We start from the raw sequence: 14,175 nt of genomic DNA on the forward strand, positions 1-14,175 counted from the left end.
GGAAATGATCCCTACTATATCATACATCAGCTAAATTACATCACTCAGCTGAAACGACCAAAACTGCACAACAACAGCTCAGAAAAATCAAACTTCTGCCCATACACGTATGCCTCATGCCCATACGCGTATGGCACATTTCCTAGCCAAGCCCATACGCGTATGGCCTGTCTCATACGCGTATGATACGCGTACCACTTCTCCCATACGCGTACCAACAGAGACAAAACTACGTTAGAACATCATCTTCTTCATTCATACGCGTATGGCCTCACCCCATACGCGTACCACTCACAGGCTACGCGTAAGTACACGCGTATGGCGCGTATCAGCACCAGTCTCCTCCCCTCCAGGCCATCTCATACGCGTATGGCCTAGTGTCATACGCGTATGACCAGAAACCAAAATTCCAGATCTGCTATGGGTTTTTCTCTTCTACGAGATTTCTCAAATCCAACCTCCCACAGTCCAATTTTTACACAGCATTCGTTCACATTATCTAACACAGATCATACCCATTCAATTTCACAATTTCTAACCTTATTACATCTAATTCCTACGAATTTTCTTCAATTATAAACCCATATCTCATTCATCCCTAAGTTCACAATTTGCAGCATTCATCATCCTAATTAGAGTCAATTCAATGGCTTATTACTACCCATTACATGTTAACCCATAATGCCCATTAAACGACGATAAACCCCCCTTACCTGAGTTAATCCGGCAAATCCTTTAACTTCAAGCTTTTCCCTTCTTCAACCCTTTTTCTCTTGCTCTTCCTTTTTGCCCTTTTTCCACTTTTTAGTCGCTTCTCCGTTTTCACGTGTAAAAACCTTTTTACTAAATGGGACTCTTTGTAGCGGTGTATTCGTCGCTATATGATCTATTGGTTAAATCATAAGCAAAGTATACAATAAACATAGAGTCGCCACCGCACTTTTATTTATCCTAAGGACTGGCTAAAAAGCGAACAAAAGCCTAAGAAGTTTTACTCGTAGAAAACCAATGAAAAGATCAGAGATCGGGGTAAGGGGTAAATTACGCAAAGGGAAGGTGTTAGGCACCCAATGCGTCCTAGGTACTCCTAGGGAGCCCTTTTCACACTTTGTTGTTTGAAAAATTATTATTTGTCATGACATAAGTATTGTGCAAACATGATTGGGATGATGAGGGAAGAATGTACAAATTAATTATTTTTGTGTTTGGATGGATAACCATTGCCTACGTACCTTTACAGGATCAAAACCTCGTAGTTCGGCTAAAAAACTTCCAAAAGTTAGTGGATTCAATTTTAAAACACAAGCTCAAAGGTCTTACGTTACCCACGGGAGAAAACTCAACCTTAAGAAACAACAAGTCCACCATGTGAGAAAAGCTTCAACTTGCTAGAGAGGGGTTAACCCTATAATAAGCAAGGAAGACTTACAATTCAATCAACTAAGGACAAATAGGTGAGATTAATATCAACCAACTAGGGTAAATCAAACCTATAGCTGATGTATGAAAACTTAATAAGCATGGACAAAGCCACAAAATCATTTGAATGGGTGAAGTTATTTGGATTATTTACGAAAAGTCAAAGTATGATTAAAGTCAATTCAAAATGAAGTATTTACAAAAATGAAGTTTGGAAAATCATGGACTTAAGGTCCAAGTTTCTAATTTGGGAAAGAAGGTGAGAATGTTTGCACAACACTTATTTCAAGTTTTTAAACATGTGTGAAAAGGTTTAGGACACAATGGGGTGAATGGAATAGAAGAGTGAATGTAAAACTTCTTAGGAGGGTCCACCTCTTGAAATCATATAGAAGATGATTCAAGTGGGTCCTTAGGAATAGGCTACAAATGAGCAATAATATGAACATGGTACAGATGAAAGTAAATAAAAGCGGATACTGGATGCCACTCAATGGTCTTATACCTGTCTCCTAAAACAAGTAAGGATATCAAAGGCCACTCTATGGACTTACACTAATCTCCATCAGAATAAAACAAAAAAACAAAACAGGGAAGTCAACTGCCAATCTATCTGGACTTATGTCAACCTCCACAGTATGATCCTAGGACTACAAATGCCACATCACAGGGACTTACAATGAATCCTCACATACAACAACAATGCTCGAACAAAGAGCAAAGAAGATATGAGTGACCAATGAGGTCTTACACTCTATCTCTTCCATATCATGGGAACAAAAGCCAACCAATATGGACTTACAATTGTCCTCAATGGGAAAACATCAATGTCACGAGGACAAAAGAAATGATCATGCACTAATGGCAAACAAAGATGATAAATGCACAATGGCAATCAATGATAGTAAATGCACAATGGCAAATCAAGTAATCATGTATAAATGAATCAAGTAATCAATCACATAAATTCAAGTAGCACACACTATAACCATTCAATGAGGCTCAAGCAAAAGGGTGAGGCATTAAAGCCAACTGTAATAGGGTTCAAGTTGCTCTTAACCTTGCCATTGAGGGGATAAGGTGAAGCAGATGAAAGGATATGAGGGGTGTGCCTCATCACTCTTATCTCTGGTCAGAGAGAGTATTGAATATCAGAAGGGGTGGGAGTTCAGAAAGGGGGAACTCTCTCCACATTTTAGACTCGATGGATCTTGGGTTTGGATCTCAATGCTACAACCATGTAATGGGAGCAAGGAGAAGACTCACAGAATAGTGGGAGATAGGCTACATATCTCTTATATCCACCAATTGCCTCAAATGAGGACTTTTCCTGCTTGGGACAAACATAAACAATCACAAACATTGCCTCTTAAGGAGGACTTCAGACAGTTTGCCCGGCCAAATAACAGGCCGGGTCTCCAGACTACATGAAGAATAGAGAGTCTACCTCAATGCAAATTGCTATTTAAGCAAAGCAATGCAAGTTCTTAAGAGAACTGAGCAACTAAAGGGTACCTGAAATCAATCAAATATAATCAGCATCCCAGCATAAACAAAACAACAACATAATGATCAATCAACAATGTACAATCAAACAATAATGTGCATAGCACCAAGCTCAAGTGGCCCAAGCACCCTACAACACAAACAAATTAGTTCACAATAGTCAAAAGCAATAACTCAATCATGAATCAACCTCCTTAAGGCATTAGCTTTTTAACCTGAAAAGTCAAAGTCAAGCTCAAACATAAGTAACAAGACCACTAGGACAAGCCTAGGGTCCAAAGGAGGGAAAAAACTTAAAACAGCAAGTAAATCATGATCAAAGTTAAGCTAATTCAAATAAGAAGAGATCCCAAGTGGTCTCACATCCAAACTATGCACTAATTTCATTTTATGCACAAATTAAGACAAAGTGAGCAATGTTGCATCACATATGGACAACCAGAATGATTTCAATCCAAAAAAAATATCAAAACAATACAGTAAATTCCACAAAAATTATATCCTAAACAGAGGGCATTCAATGAGCTACACATCAATTTTCATGCCATTTGGACAAAAGGAACTATGGGAATTAAATCAACATGTTAAAGCATGCAAAAACACAACCAAATTAAGTCACCAAAATGAGTATCAACCTCAATCCATTGGTAAAACAGTGAAATCAAATTAGAAATGAGTGGGACCAAAGCCAAATTAAAGCTTAATATGTTAGGAAGCACTCCATAAATTTTCATGTTCATAGGATAAGGGATGAGTATTTAATGACACATGTATATTTTGTTACACATAAAACAATCCAAAATTGCTAAACAGCAATCAAAAATCCAAATCAATTAGAAAATGGATCAATTAAATCCACAAAAATTCAGGGTGAAACCTAACATATACATTGTATCTCATGCAAAAAATCAGGGCCATAGGCCTAGGGGAAGCATGGAAAAATAAATCATGAACTCAGCATAGCATAGTGTGACACATATTGTCACACTCAAAAAGAATAAATCATATCTAATGGACCAGAGGTCTAAAATTTAAAAATCATATATCAAAATCTCCAGGAATGTGTCAAGAATCATCATATGAATTTTCAATTAATTTGGAGCTAGCATGAATATTTGGTGATTAAAATGGTAAAACACATGAATATTGCACACATGTCAAAAATCAATATACCATTCAAAATTCTACCAGGCACAACTTACACTACTATGCCTAAAAAATTCTAGAGGAAATTCTGAATCCAACAAAAAAAATTCCACCTAATTTGGATTAAGAATGAGTTAATTAGGATTTTTTGAAGATTGGTTAAATATTGAAATAATTATCTAAGTTTAAATGAAATTAAATTAATTCAGCATGGCAAACTTGTAATTACTTGCGCCATAGCCAAAACGACGCAGTTTCATTAAACTGCATGTCAGCACGCTATTGGTCCATTCCGGAGGGAAACAAGATTCAAATGCGCGGCCAGGGAACTGAAGATCAAAACACGAATTTTCCAGAAAACTCCAAGAACATCAACGTGTTCTTCATGTTCATACCGGTAAACAGCAAATCATCACAAAAATCATCATGCCATATATGGATCGAATCCTCATTCCACCTAGATCATGGATCTAACAATGATTTGACCTAAATCTAATCATGCTTCACGGATCGAGCCAAGAAAGTTTCACAGTCAAACATTCAAATCCACATAACTTCATCAATACCTAACGAAAATTCATGATCTAAGTTGCAGTGTAATCTATGTTCCACGATCTACCTAAACCACATGCTGATTTCAAGAATCGAAGGATTCGAAATCTCACCTTATGAATGTGCAGTTCGTGTTCTTGAGATTTTCGAACCTCCAATTGTCAAAACAGATGTCCTATGGTGTTGTGGAAGATGAATGCAAGTAGAAGTTTAGCTCGACACAGCTTGATGATGTAGAAACTTCAAGATGCCATGGATGAACAAGGTGATGACAGTTGCGGTTTAGCCAAGTTCTTCAAGATTTCTCCTGCAACAGTTCCTCGATAACACCTACAAATGATGATTAACACAAGAGAAACCAAAAAGAATCATGAAATTCGAAGGAAAAAGCGAGAAAAAGTTTGAAGAATTTTGAGAGAATTTGGAGAATTTTTGGTTTGGATCTGAGAAAATGAATTGTGATTAGCTGTTTCTGTTATGATTAGTCTATATATATGATGTACTAATGATGCTTGCTAATCACAATTAAGCAGATGCCAAGGGATTAATGAAAACCAAGGTGTTTTGCAAATTTGCCAATTAGTGGTGCATGAAGTAATATGGACGTGAACAGTAAACAATGCATGATCAAAACAGAGTTATGTATTGATACCAAAGCTTCTGCATCAATGCATAGCACATATTTAACAGTATGGATCGATACCAAATTCATATGCATCAATACATAACACTTTTTAACAGTATGCATCGACACATAACTTGTTTGTATCGATACATAGCACTTTTTAACAGTATGCATCGATGCGTAACTCGTATGTATCAATACATAGCATTTTTTAACAGTATGGATCGACACATAACTTGTTTGCATCGATACGTAACACTTTTTAACAGTATGCATCGACACATAACTCGTATGCATCGATACATGGAAAATTTCTGCCTTGCATGCATCGATGCGAAACTCGTACGTATCGATACATGGAAAATTTTGCCATGCACGCTCGGTGGTAATTTGATCATATCTCCTCAACCGTTCATCCGATTCTCATGATCTTGGACTTTTTGGAAATGGGAGAGAAAGAGCTACAACTTTCATGTTCAACAAAATTCCATTTGAAGATTTTTTTGATGATGAAAAGTTGAGTTGAAGTCGTTCCAAAAACTTGCCATTTTTTTTGGAAACTTGAAACCATAGGTAATTTTTCCCTTTGGAAACTTTTGGTATGATCTCAAATCCTTCAATGTGAGTATTTGAAATGTCAAATGAGACTTGTTTGAACATGAATGGAGTATTTTTAATCACTTCCCACCTCCAAATCCACAATTGACTTTGCAGTTGACTTTTCTAGGGTTTTGGATGACTGGGCCATGTTCTGATGAATTCCAAGCCTCTTTCAATTGAGATCTTGATTCCAAATGGTATCACAAGTTATATGAACTCTTTATGAATGATCATGGTGTCCAAATTCTCAAGAATGGCCACCATCTATTGCTCAATGGCTGATTTTGACTGATTGACTGATGATTGTTTCAGCTGCAAGAAACAAGGTTAGATGACAATATTTTTGTACTTTTGGTTAGTAGACATATGAAAAGCAATGATATACAATGCAATACATGCTTGGTGATCAAGAACCACACTCACAAGATAACCCACCCACTAGGAGGGCAGCTAGGGCATGCAATGATCCTTGAGGCCATGATATGATATGATATGGGCCATGAGGGATCTTAGGGCCAAAATTGGGGTCTTACACTCTTTACTGATTCCAAAAATCGTTCCAATTCCAACTTTATTATTCCAATAATAATAATCCAATAATATTCCAATTATTTAATTAAATTAATAAATATACTAATAATAATATATATGAATGGTTTATCTTTTATTTTGAAAAATAATACCCTCTCATTCATATTATCATCATAATATACTATTAAACTTAAATTAAATAATTATCATATTTTATCGGGGTGTTACAACTTTGTTCAGTCCATCATTGTGAGCGTGCGATTGCGCTTCACGTAAGTCGTATTCTCATTTTTCGAGGTGCGACAATTGCCAATGTTGAGGATGTCTTCCTATCTGAACCACTCGCTTTAAGAGATGCCCCTTGAAGTCTTCAAACTCATTTGGGAGAGAGGTTGACGTGCACCACCAAGTTTCCTTCTGGAAAGAATATGTACTTCTTATCGATAAATTGTTGAATATTAACTTTCAAAGCGTTGTAGTCTTCAGTTGAGTGCCCTATAGATCCAGCATCATATTCACATTGCACATTGGGGTCATACCCAGGTGGGTATGGTTATGGAAATGGCTTGAGTGGTTTGGTATCCACCAGCAAGCTTTGAATCAAACCTGGTAGAAGTTGATTGTAGGTTATAGGAATTGGATTGAGATGAGCATTCCTTCTTTCCAGAATGTTTTGAGGTCTATGTTGGTTGTGATGTTGATTTTGATATCTTCGACCATGAGCTTATTTATTTGCATAAGCAGCAGTCCATGGTTGCTGGTATGGCACTCTAGGCATTGATGGTTGCCCTCAAGGATAGTGTGGCACTGGACATGGTGACTGCTAAAAAGATGGGGGATCATAAGGTATGGTTGGTGCACAATGAGATTACCCAACATCTGTCATGACTACATTGGTTTCATCCTCTTCTTCCTTTTGGGAACTGCTGAGGGATTTTATCTCGCTAGCTTGACTGCTCAATGTGCCTTAGATTCTTCCGTTTTTTAGGAACTCTCGATGCATTCTCCAATTGTAACTAGGTGGGAAAATTTGTATAACGCAATGCCTACCAACCTCTCGAAGTACGGGTTCTACAATGTGTCCATAAATAAGTAAACCAATTCCTTGTCTAAAAATAATGGTTGCACTTGGGCTGCCAATTCTCTCCACCATTGCGCATATCCTTTGAAGGATTCACTACTCTTTTGAGATAAGCTTTGCATCTGCCTTCGGTCTGAACCCATGTCTAAATTGTACTTGTACTGCTTCAAAAAGGCGTTTGCCAAGTCTTCCCATGACTAGATATGGCTCATTTCTAACTTCATATACTAGATCAATAACGCTCCAATCAAATTATCTTGAAAACAGTTAATCATTAGTTTATCATCGTTAGTATGAGAGGCTATTTTTCGGAAGAACATCACCAAATGGTGCCTTGGGCATCTACCCCCTCTTTACTTCTCGAAGTTTGGTAATTTGAAATTTGGCGGGATCACTAGGCCTGACACTAAGCACAAATTGAGCCTAGAAGTGTCATTCACGTCCATTGCTCATACTTTCTCCTCAAGGGCACGAAGCCTTTCAACATCAGGATTGGCCAGTGGCATCAATTGGGATTTAGTAGGATTGTTCACTTGTGGAGGATAATAGTCAGGCAAAAGATTATACATTGGGTTTGTAATCACAGTAATCCTGATGTGGAACGAACATTCTCTATGAAAACATGATGAATATTGTTGTTTGAGTGAGCTAGCATAGCTTCCACCATTTGGTTTACCTTGCCTTTCATGTAGTTCATATCCTTTCTTAGCTCAACTTGATTTTGTCCCAAGCATTCCATTATCCTTTAGTAGCTTTCAAGGGTTCGATACGAGTACCGGGAAGTCAACTTGTTGGTTATGGATAAAAGGTGGGATGTTTGGTTTATGATATGCATGCATGCTGATGAATGCAGATGCATGGTTTTTTTTGTATGCAAAAGAAAATTCAATGTAGGTATAGTTATAATTTGGGATAACATGAGTATCATTGAACAATCCTAAGATGGAGGTCTTCATATAGTGGATAGTTCTAAGCTTTCTACCCATAAACCGCTCACAGGGTTGGATATGAGGTTTTGGATAAGGTTCCCAGATTCATGGACGTTAATTGTATAAACGTCCTATAATAGGCTATCCGTTTTATGATGAGAGTGACGAAAGGTTTATTCCAGGAGGGGTCTTCATATTAGGCACACAATTAGTGGTCCTTGGAGTCTAACACTACATAACCACCAAGACAGAAACTGGTTCTAAGAGTAGTTCCTACAGTCATGAACCTTTCATGAATCAAGTCATGCTACTGTTTACCGTGAAAATTGGTAAACAATCTCTGGTTCCAAGAATGGTTTACTTTACAGGATCAACCAGTGAATCCTAGGACATGTTTTCTTGTTAAATTATAGTTGAAAGTCTATGAACACTTTGACATTGTTCATGATTTGAGAATGTTGTTTAAAGTTTAAAAGTAGAATGCATAATTTGTAAAGTAATTGCAATAAAGGAACTTCAAATTAAATTGCAATAAGAAATAATAATTGATAAATTGCAGATAATTTTAATTGAAACAAAGATGTGGTGATTGATAACGCAAAAACGTATCGTATATTTGGCTTCATATGCATTGCTTTTTACTTGATTAACACTTATTATTACGCAGTATTTTATGTTTATTTCAGGTATTTATCAAATAAGAGATGTATAGGCAAGCAAATTGGAAAATAGCAAAAAGGAAAGAAAAAGAGAAGAAAATGGAGAAAAATAGAAAGCATGGCGCTCACCATACCAAATGGACGTGTGGCGCCCACCACTTGGATATGTGGTGCCCGCCATATGACCTAAAGGGAGTGGTGGCGCCCACCACGAAGCTATAAAGTGGTGGCGCCCATCCCACAAAAGGTGGTGCCCGCCACGAAGACCATATTAGGGTTGTGGCAGCCGCCATCAACCCGGTCTCCCTTATTTCTCTCCACTTTTTTATCCACGACCTCCACATTTTTAGCCATGACTTTCACTTACTTTCTCAACTAACGAATGCTACAATTAGGGAGAGTGGAAGTATATAAAGGAGGGTCAGTTTTCTCACCATGGTGTGCATTTTTCAGTCAAATTCTTTTGGTTAGATTTTCTTAGGCAGTTTCCTACTTTGTAAAAGCAATAGATTCTCCACATCGAGGACTATTGCAATTTATTGTTTAAGCATCTGAATTTAATTGTAACGGTGAACTTGATTGCCAAAGCTTATCGGCATTGTTTAATTTGAAGAATCAGGATTCATTCCAAGTTCTCTATTTATATTCTAGGTTTTATTTTAATTTCCATGGTCCACACACATCAAAGTGAACTAACTCCAGCTTTTCCTTCGACCCCATAGGCAAGTCATGTTTGAATGCTTTCCTAGCCTGCTTTGCTTTGCAACATTCCTCACATACCTGACTTGGTTTCTTTATCTGAGGTAATCCATACAACATCTTCTTCTGGTTGATCATACCTAAACTTATGAAATTTATATGTCCATACTTGTGATGCCATAGTCAGTTCTTATCTTCTTCTGCAGACGAAGCAAGACACTTGTGATTAACTGGGTTGATCTCTACTTTGAAGGGCATGTTGTCTGCCAATGGTGCCTTCAGAATCAACCTTCCATCATCATGATACACCTTCATTTGATTCTTTTCTAACTTCATGTTGTACCTTTTTGCGAGTAATTAACCTACGCTTATCAAGTTACTTGTCATCAAAGGTACATACAACATATAAGTGATGTTGACTTTTCGATCATCCTTTATGACAATAGAGATATCTCCTTTTTCACCTAATGTGAGGTGCGTGCCATTTGCAAACTTTATCACTTTCTCAACAAATTCATCTAGTTTGGTGAACCAGTTTTTATTACCAGTTATATGGTTACTGCATCCTGAATCTAGGTACCTCATGTTAGTTTTCTCAGTGTTCGACTGAGTGTTGACCATGAGTAGCACATCATCATAATCATTATCTTCAGCATGTGCATACTGCACTTTATCACTATCTTTCGCCCATGCTTCCTTATTTCTTCGACGGTCTCGATCATAGTGGTCAAATCTTTGACAGTTGTAAAACTACACCTCCTTCATGTCAACTTTCTTCCCTTAATACTTGTTCCTCATGCCTTTATTTGTTTGAAGCAGAGTGATTGTTTGAATTATTTCTTGACTTCTCATCATTATCAAGATTTTTTCCCTACTTCGCTTTCTCTTTCCCATATTTCTTTATGACTCTTGCTTGTAGTGCTTGTTCAACCACCTTCTCCCTTTCTAAGTTCCTCTGCTTCAGCCTCATCTCATAAGCCTCTAATGAAGCTTGAATTTCTTCTAACTTTATCTCATCTAGGTTCTTGGACTCTTCAATTGACACTACAATATAATTAAAATTCACAGTCAAAGATCTCAACACTTTCTCTATCTTGTTCAAATCGTTGATTGATTCACCATACGCCTTCATCTGGTTTGTTAACAACATCGCACGTGAAAGGTATTCTGATATTGACTCATCTTCCTTCATTTGAGTCATATCGAATTGATTTCTCAACGTCTGCAACTTTACCATTTTTAGTTTTTCATCTCAGTCATACAAGTTCTTCAACTTATCACATGCTCCTTTGATTGTTTGTTCTTCAATTATCTTCTTGAACATGTTAGGATTCACACATTGGTGAATCAAGAATAGAGTTTTTCCCTCTTTCTTCTATTGATCCTTGTGCGCAACTTTCTGACCATCATATACATTCACTTCTAATTACGGTACTCCATAGTTCATGATTTCATATACATCTTGAAATCTGAAGATGACCTTCATATACACAACTCACTGTTTGTAGTTCTTATCTTTGAAAACCGATAGATTCGCTGGAAATTATGTTGATGTTGTTGTTCCATTTGCCACTACATATTCTCTTTAAATTGTAACTCGGACTCCTTGATACCGATTGTTGGAACAAAAAGATTTTCAAGAAAGATGATAAAAGAAGAAGAAGAAGAAGAAGAGAGAGAGAGAGAGAGAGAGAGAGAGAGAGAGAGAGAGAGAGAGTTGAATTAGTGAAAAGTGGAATTCTTCTTAAGTGAAGTTGTTATTTACCTCATATCATGCCATTTATATAGGCAAATGAAGTCCATATCTAAAACTTACAAAATACAAAATATAAAACTTCAAGTTACACTTCAACATAACAGTTATATGTTATACTCGACTCTGTCGAATACAACTGACTCATACTACTTCGACTAATTATTTAGATAGAGTCCAATACTAACTTCCTACAAAACTATGAATTACAACTAACAAGATACGATATGTTGGTCTAATATTTTTAACGATTTTCTTTCTTATTTTATATTGCTTCCAATTTTTATATTTTAATTGTGTGACATGACACTTTTATGTGTCAGTAACTTAAAGGAGATAATTTGTTTAACTACTACAAAATGAAGATGGTTTGATGATGCTACTAGATATAATGGACTGCCTGCCTTCGCCACCACAAACTATAGCCAGATTAATCATAATCTATTAGTTGGTTTTTCTAATAGGTGCTAACAAAAGACCAACAACTTACATGTATTGGTTGAGATTTTTTTTTCCTCAAATGCCCCAATTCTGAAAAATCAATTTCCAATATATTCTATTTTGAAAGAAAAAAAATCTAAAATTGACCTTATTTGTAAAAGGGATCGTCCATTCATTGACAGAGGACTTTTCTAAAGAGATTCCTCAATCATTTATTGAACAAGGATATGCATGAAACCGGTGTACATTAAAATAAACAAAAAAAACATTCAGACTCTAATCCAATGAATAGTCAAGGATATACCTATAGTGGACCCTCGGTCAATGAATGATCGAGTCTCTTCTTCAAATAGAGCATCATACACTTTAACAAATTGTGAATTTTGTTTTTTAAAAAAGAGGGCAAGGCCAACAATAGACTTTTTTCTCAAAATGCCCCAAACCTGAAAATAAAATCCCATAATATCCCAGTTTGAAAAAAAAATCCCAATCTGCCCCCTTTTCCTTATTGGGCTCGTCCATTCATTGGGCGAGTTCCTGAAGCCCATAATGCGCTGGGTGGGCTCGGCCATTCATTGGCCGAGCTAGTGAAGGAAGTAATTTTTTTATTATTATTATTTTAAAAACTTTTATATAATTAAAAAACTTTATTAAAATTATTATTAAATATTTTTCTAATTAATTCTATATTTAATTAATATAATTAATTTTTTTAAAAATAATAGTAATAATTTTATAAAAATATTTAAAATAAAATGTTAATAATAATAGTTTTTTATAATAATAATTGTTTTTCTAATATTGTTTTTTTAAAATATTATTAATAAAATGATTTTTTTTTAAAATATTAATAATAGAAATGATTAATTTTTTTAAGAATTACAATGGAAGAAATACATTTTATTGATATAATGGAAGGAATACATTTTATTTATAGTGACCGCTTGTTCCACATCTGTAACACCTCAAAATTTGCCCTCCTCTCTTGGGACTAGCTTTGCATATTGCATTTCATTTTGTAGGACATTAGGCATTACATCTTTGCATACCATGTGGAAACAATGAGCAAGTCATCCTCCTAGGTCTTTCTCAGAAGATAGAGAGGTTAAGAGATGCAAGCCTAAGGGTTTCATGAATTGATCACCAATCATCTGAGGGTTTGTGCTTCAATTAGGGTTTTTTGGTTCCTCAAGGAGGTTGGGTATTATCTTGGTTGAAATGGTACACCATCATCATCATGGTTCATTATTCCTGATCAAGCTCCTTGGGATTAGGGTTTTAACCTCTGGTCAACCCTAATCAGTTGCATTATGCCAATCAGGGATTTTTAGGGAGATAAGGTCTTTATTAAGATGGGGATCATCATATGATTTTGTTGGGCTTGTATAAGATAGGGTTCCATTTTGGTGCCATTTCATCAAGTGGTTGAGGCTCAAAATCATCTGTGCATGACCAAGTCATCTATCAACTGCAAAAGTCAACTGCCAAGTCAACTGTTGGATTTGGAGGTGGGAAGTGATTAGAAATACTTCATTCATGTTCAAAAAAGTCTCATTTGACATTTCAAACATCAACTTTGAAGAATTTAAAGTCAGGACAAAACTTTCCAAAAATAGAAAGTGACTTGTAATTAGAATTTGCCAAAAATGGAAAGGTTTTCAACTCAAGATTACATCATCAAGAAAGCTTCAAATTAAATTTTGTTGAGTATGAAAGTTGTAGATCTTTCTCTCCCATTTCCAAAAAGTCCAAGATCATCAATTTCTCATGTGTGGTTAAGGAGATATGATCAAAACTTGACAAAGTATGCATTGAACTTCAAATGGGCATAACTTCTCAACCAAAAGGCCAATTTGAGTGGTTCTTTTTGCATATTGATCCTTGTAACATGTATTTTCCAAGAATGGCATCATTTGGCATGAAATCTCATTTGCATGGCATTGGCTCTTTCATGAAGATTTTGGGAAGAAAATGCATAACTTCATTTTGGTGTAGCATGAGCATACCAAATCAATTCCAACATGTGCATGGAATATTTTTAAGTGATTTTAAGCCTTCAACATGCACTGTTCACGTGCATGAAGGTGCATGAAGTAGAAAATCCATTTTTGCACTTACACCACAAAGCTCCTTAATCTCATTTGCATTTGCCCTAAACCTTGCTTAAACATGATTAGCATTGAGTATAAAGCCCTAATCCTAACTGTTTTCATCACAATTACCAATTCTAGATC

This window comes from Lathyrus oleraceus, chromosome 4 (assembly GCF_024323335.1).
Source record: "Lathyrus oleraceus cultivar Zhongwan6 chromosome 4, CAAS_Psat_ZW6_1.0, whole genome shotgun sequence".
Taxonomy (NCBI): Eukaryota; Viridiplantae; Streptophyta; class Magnoliopsida; order Fabales; family Fabaceae; genus Lathyrus; species Lathyrus oleraceus.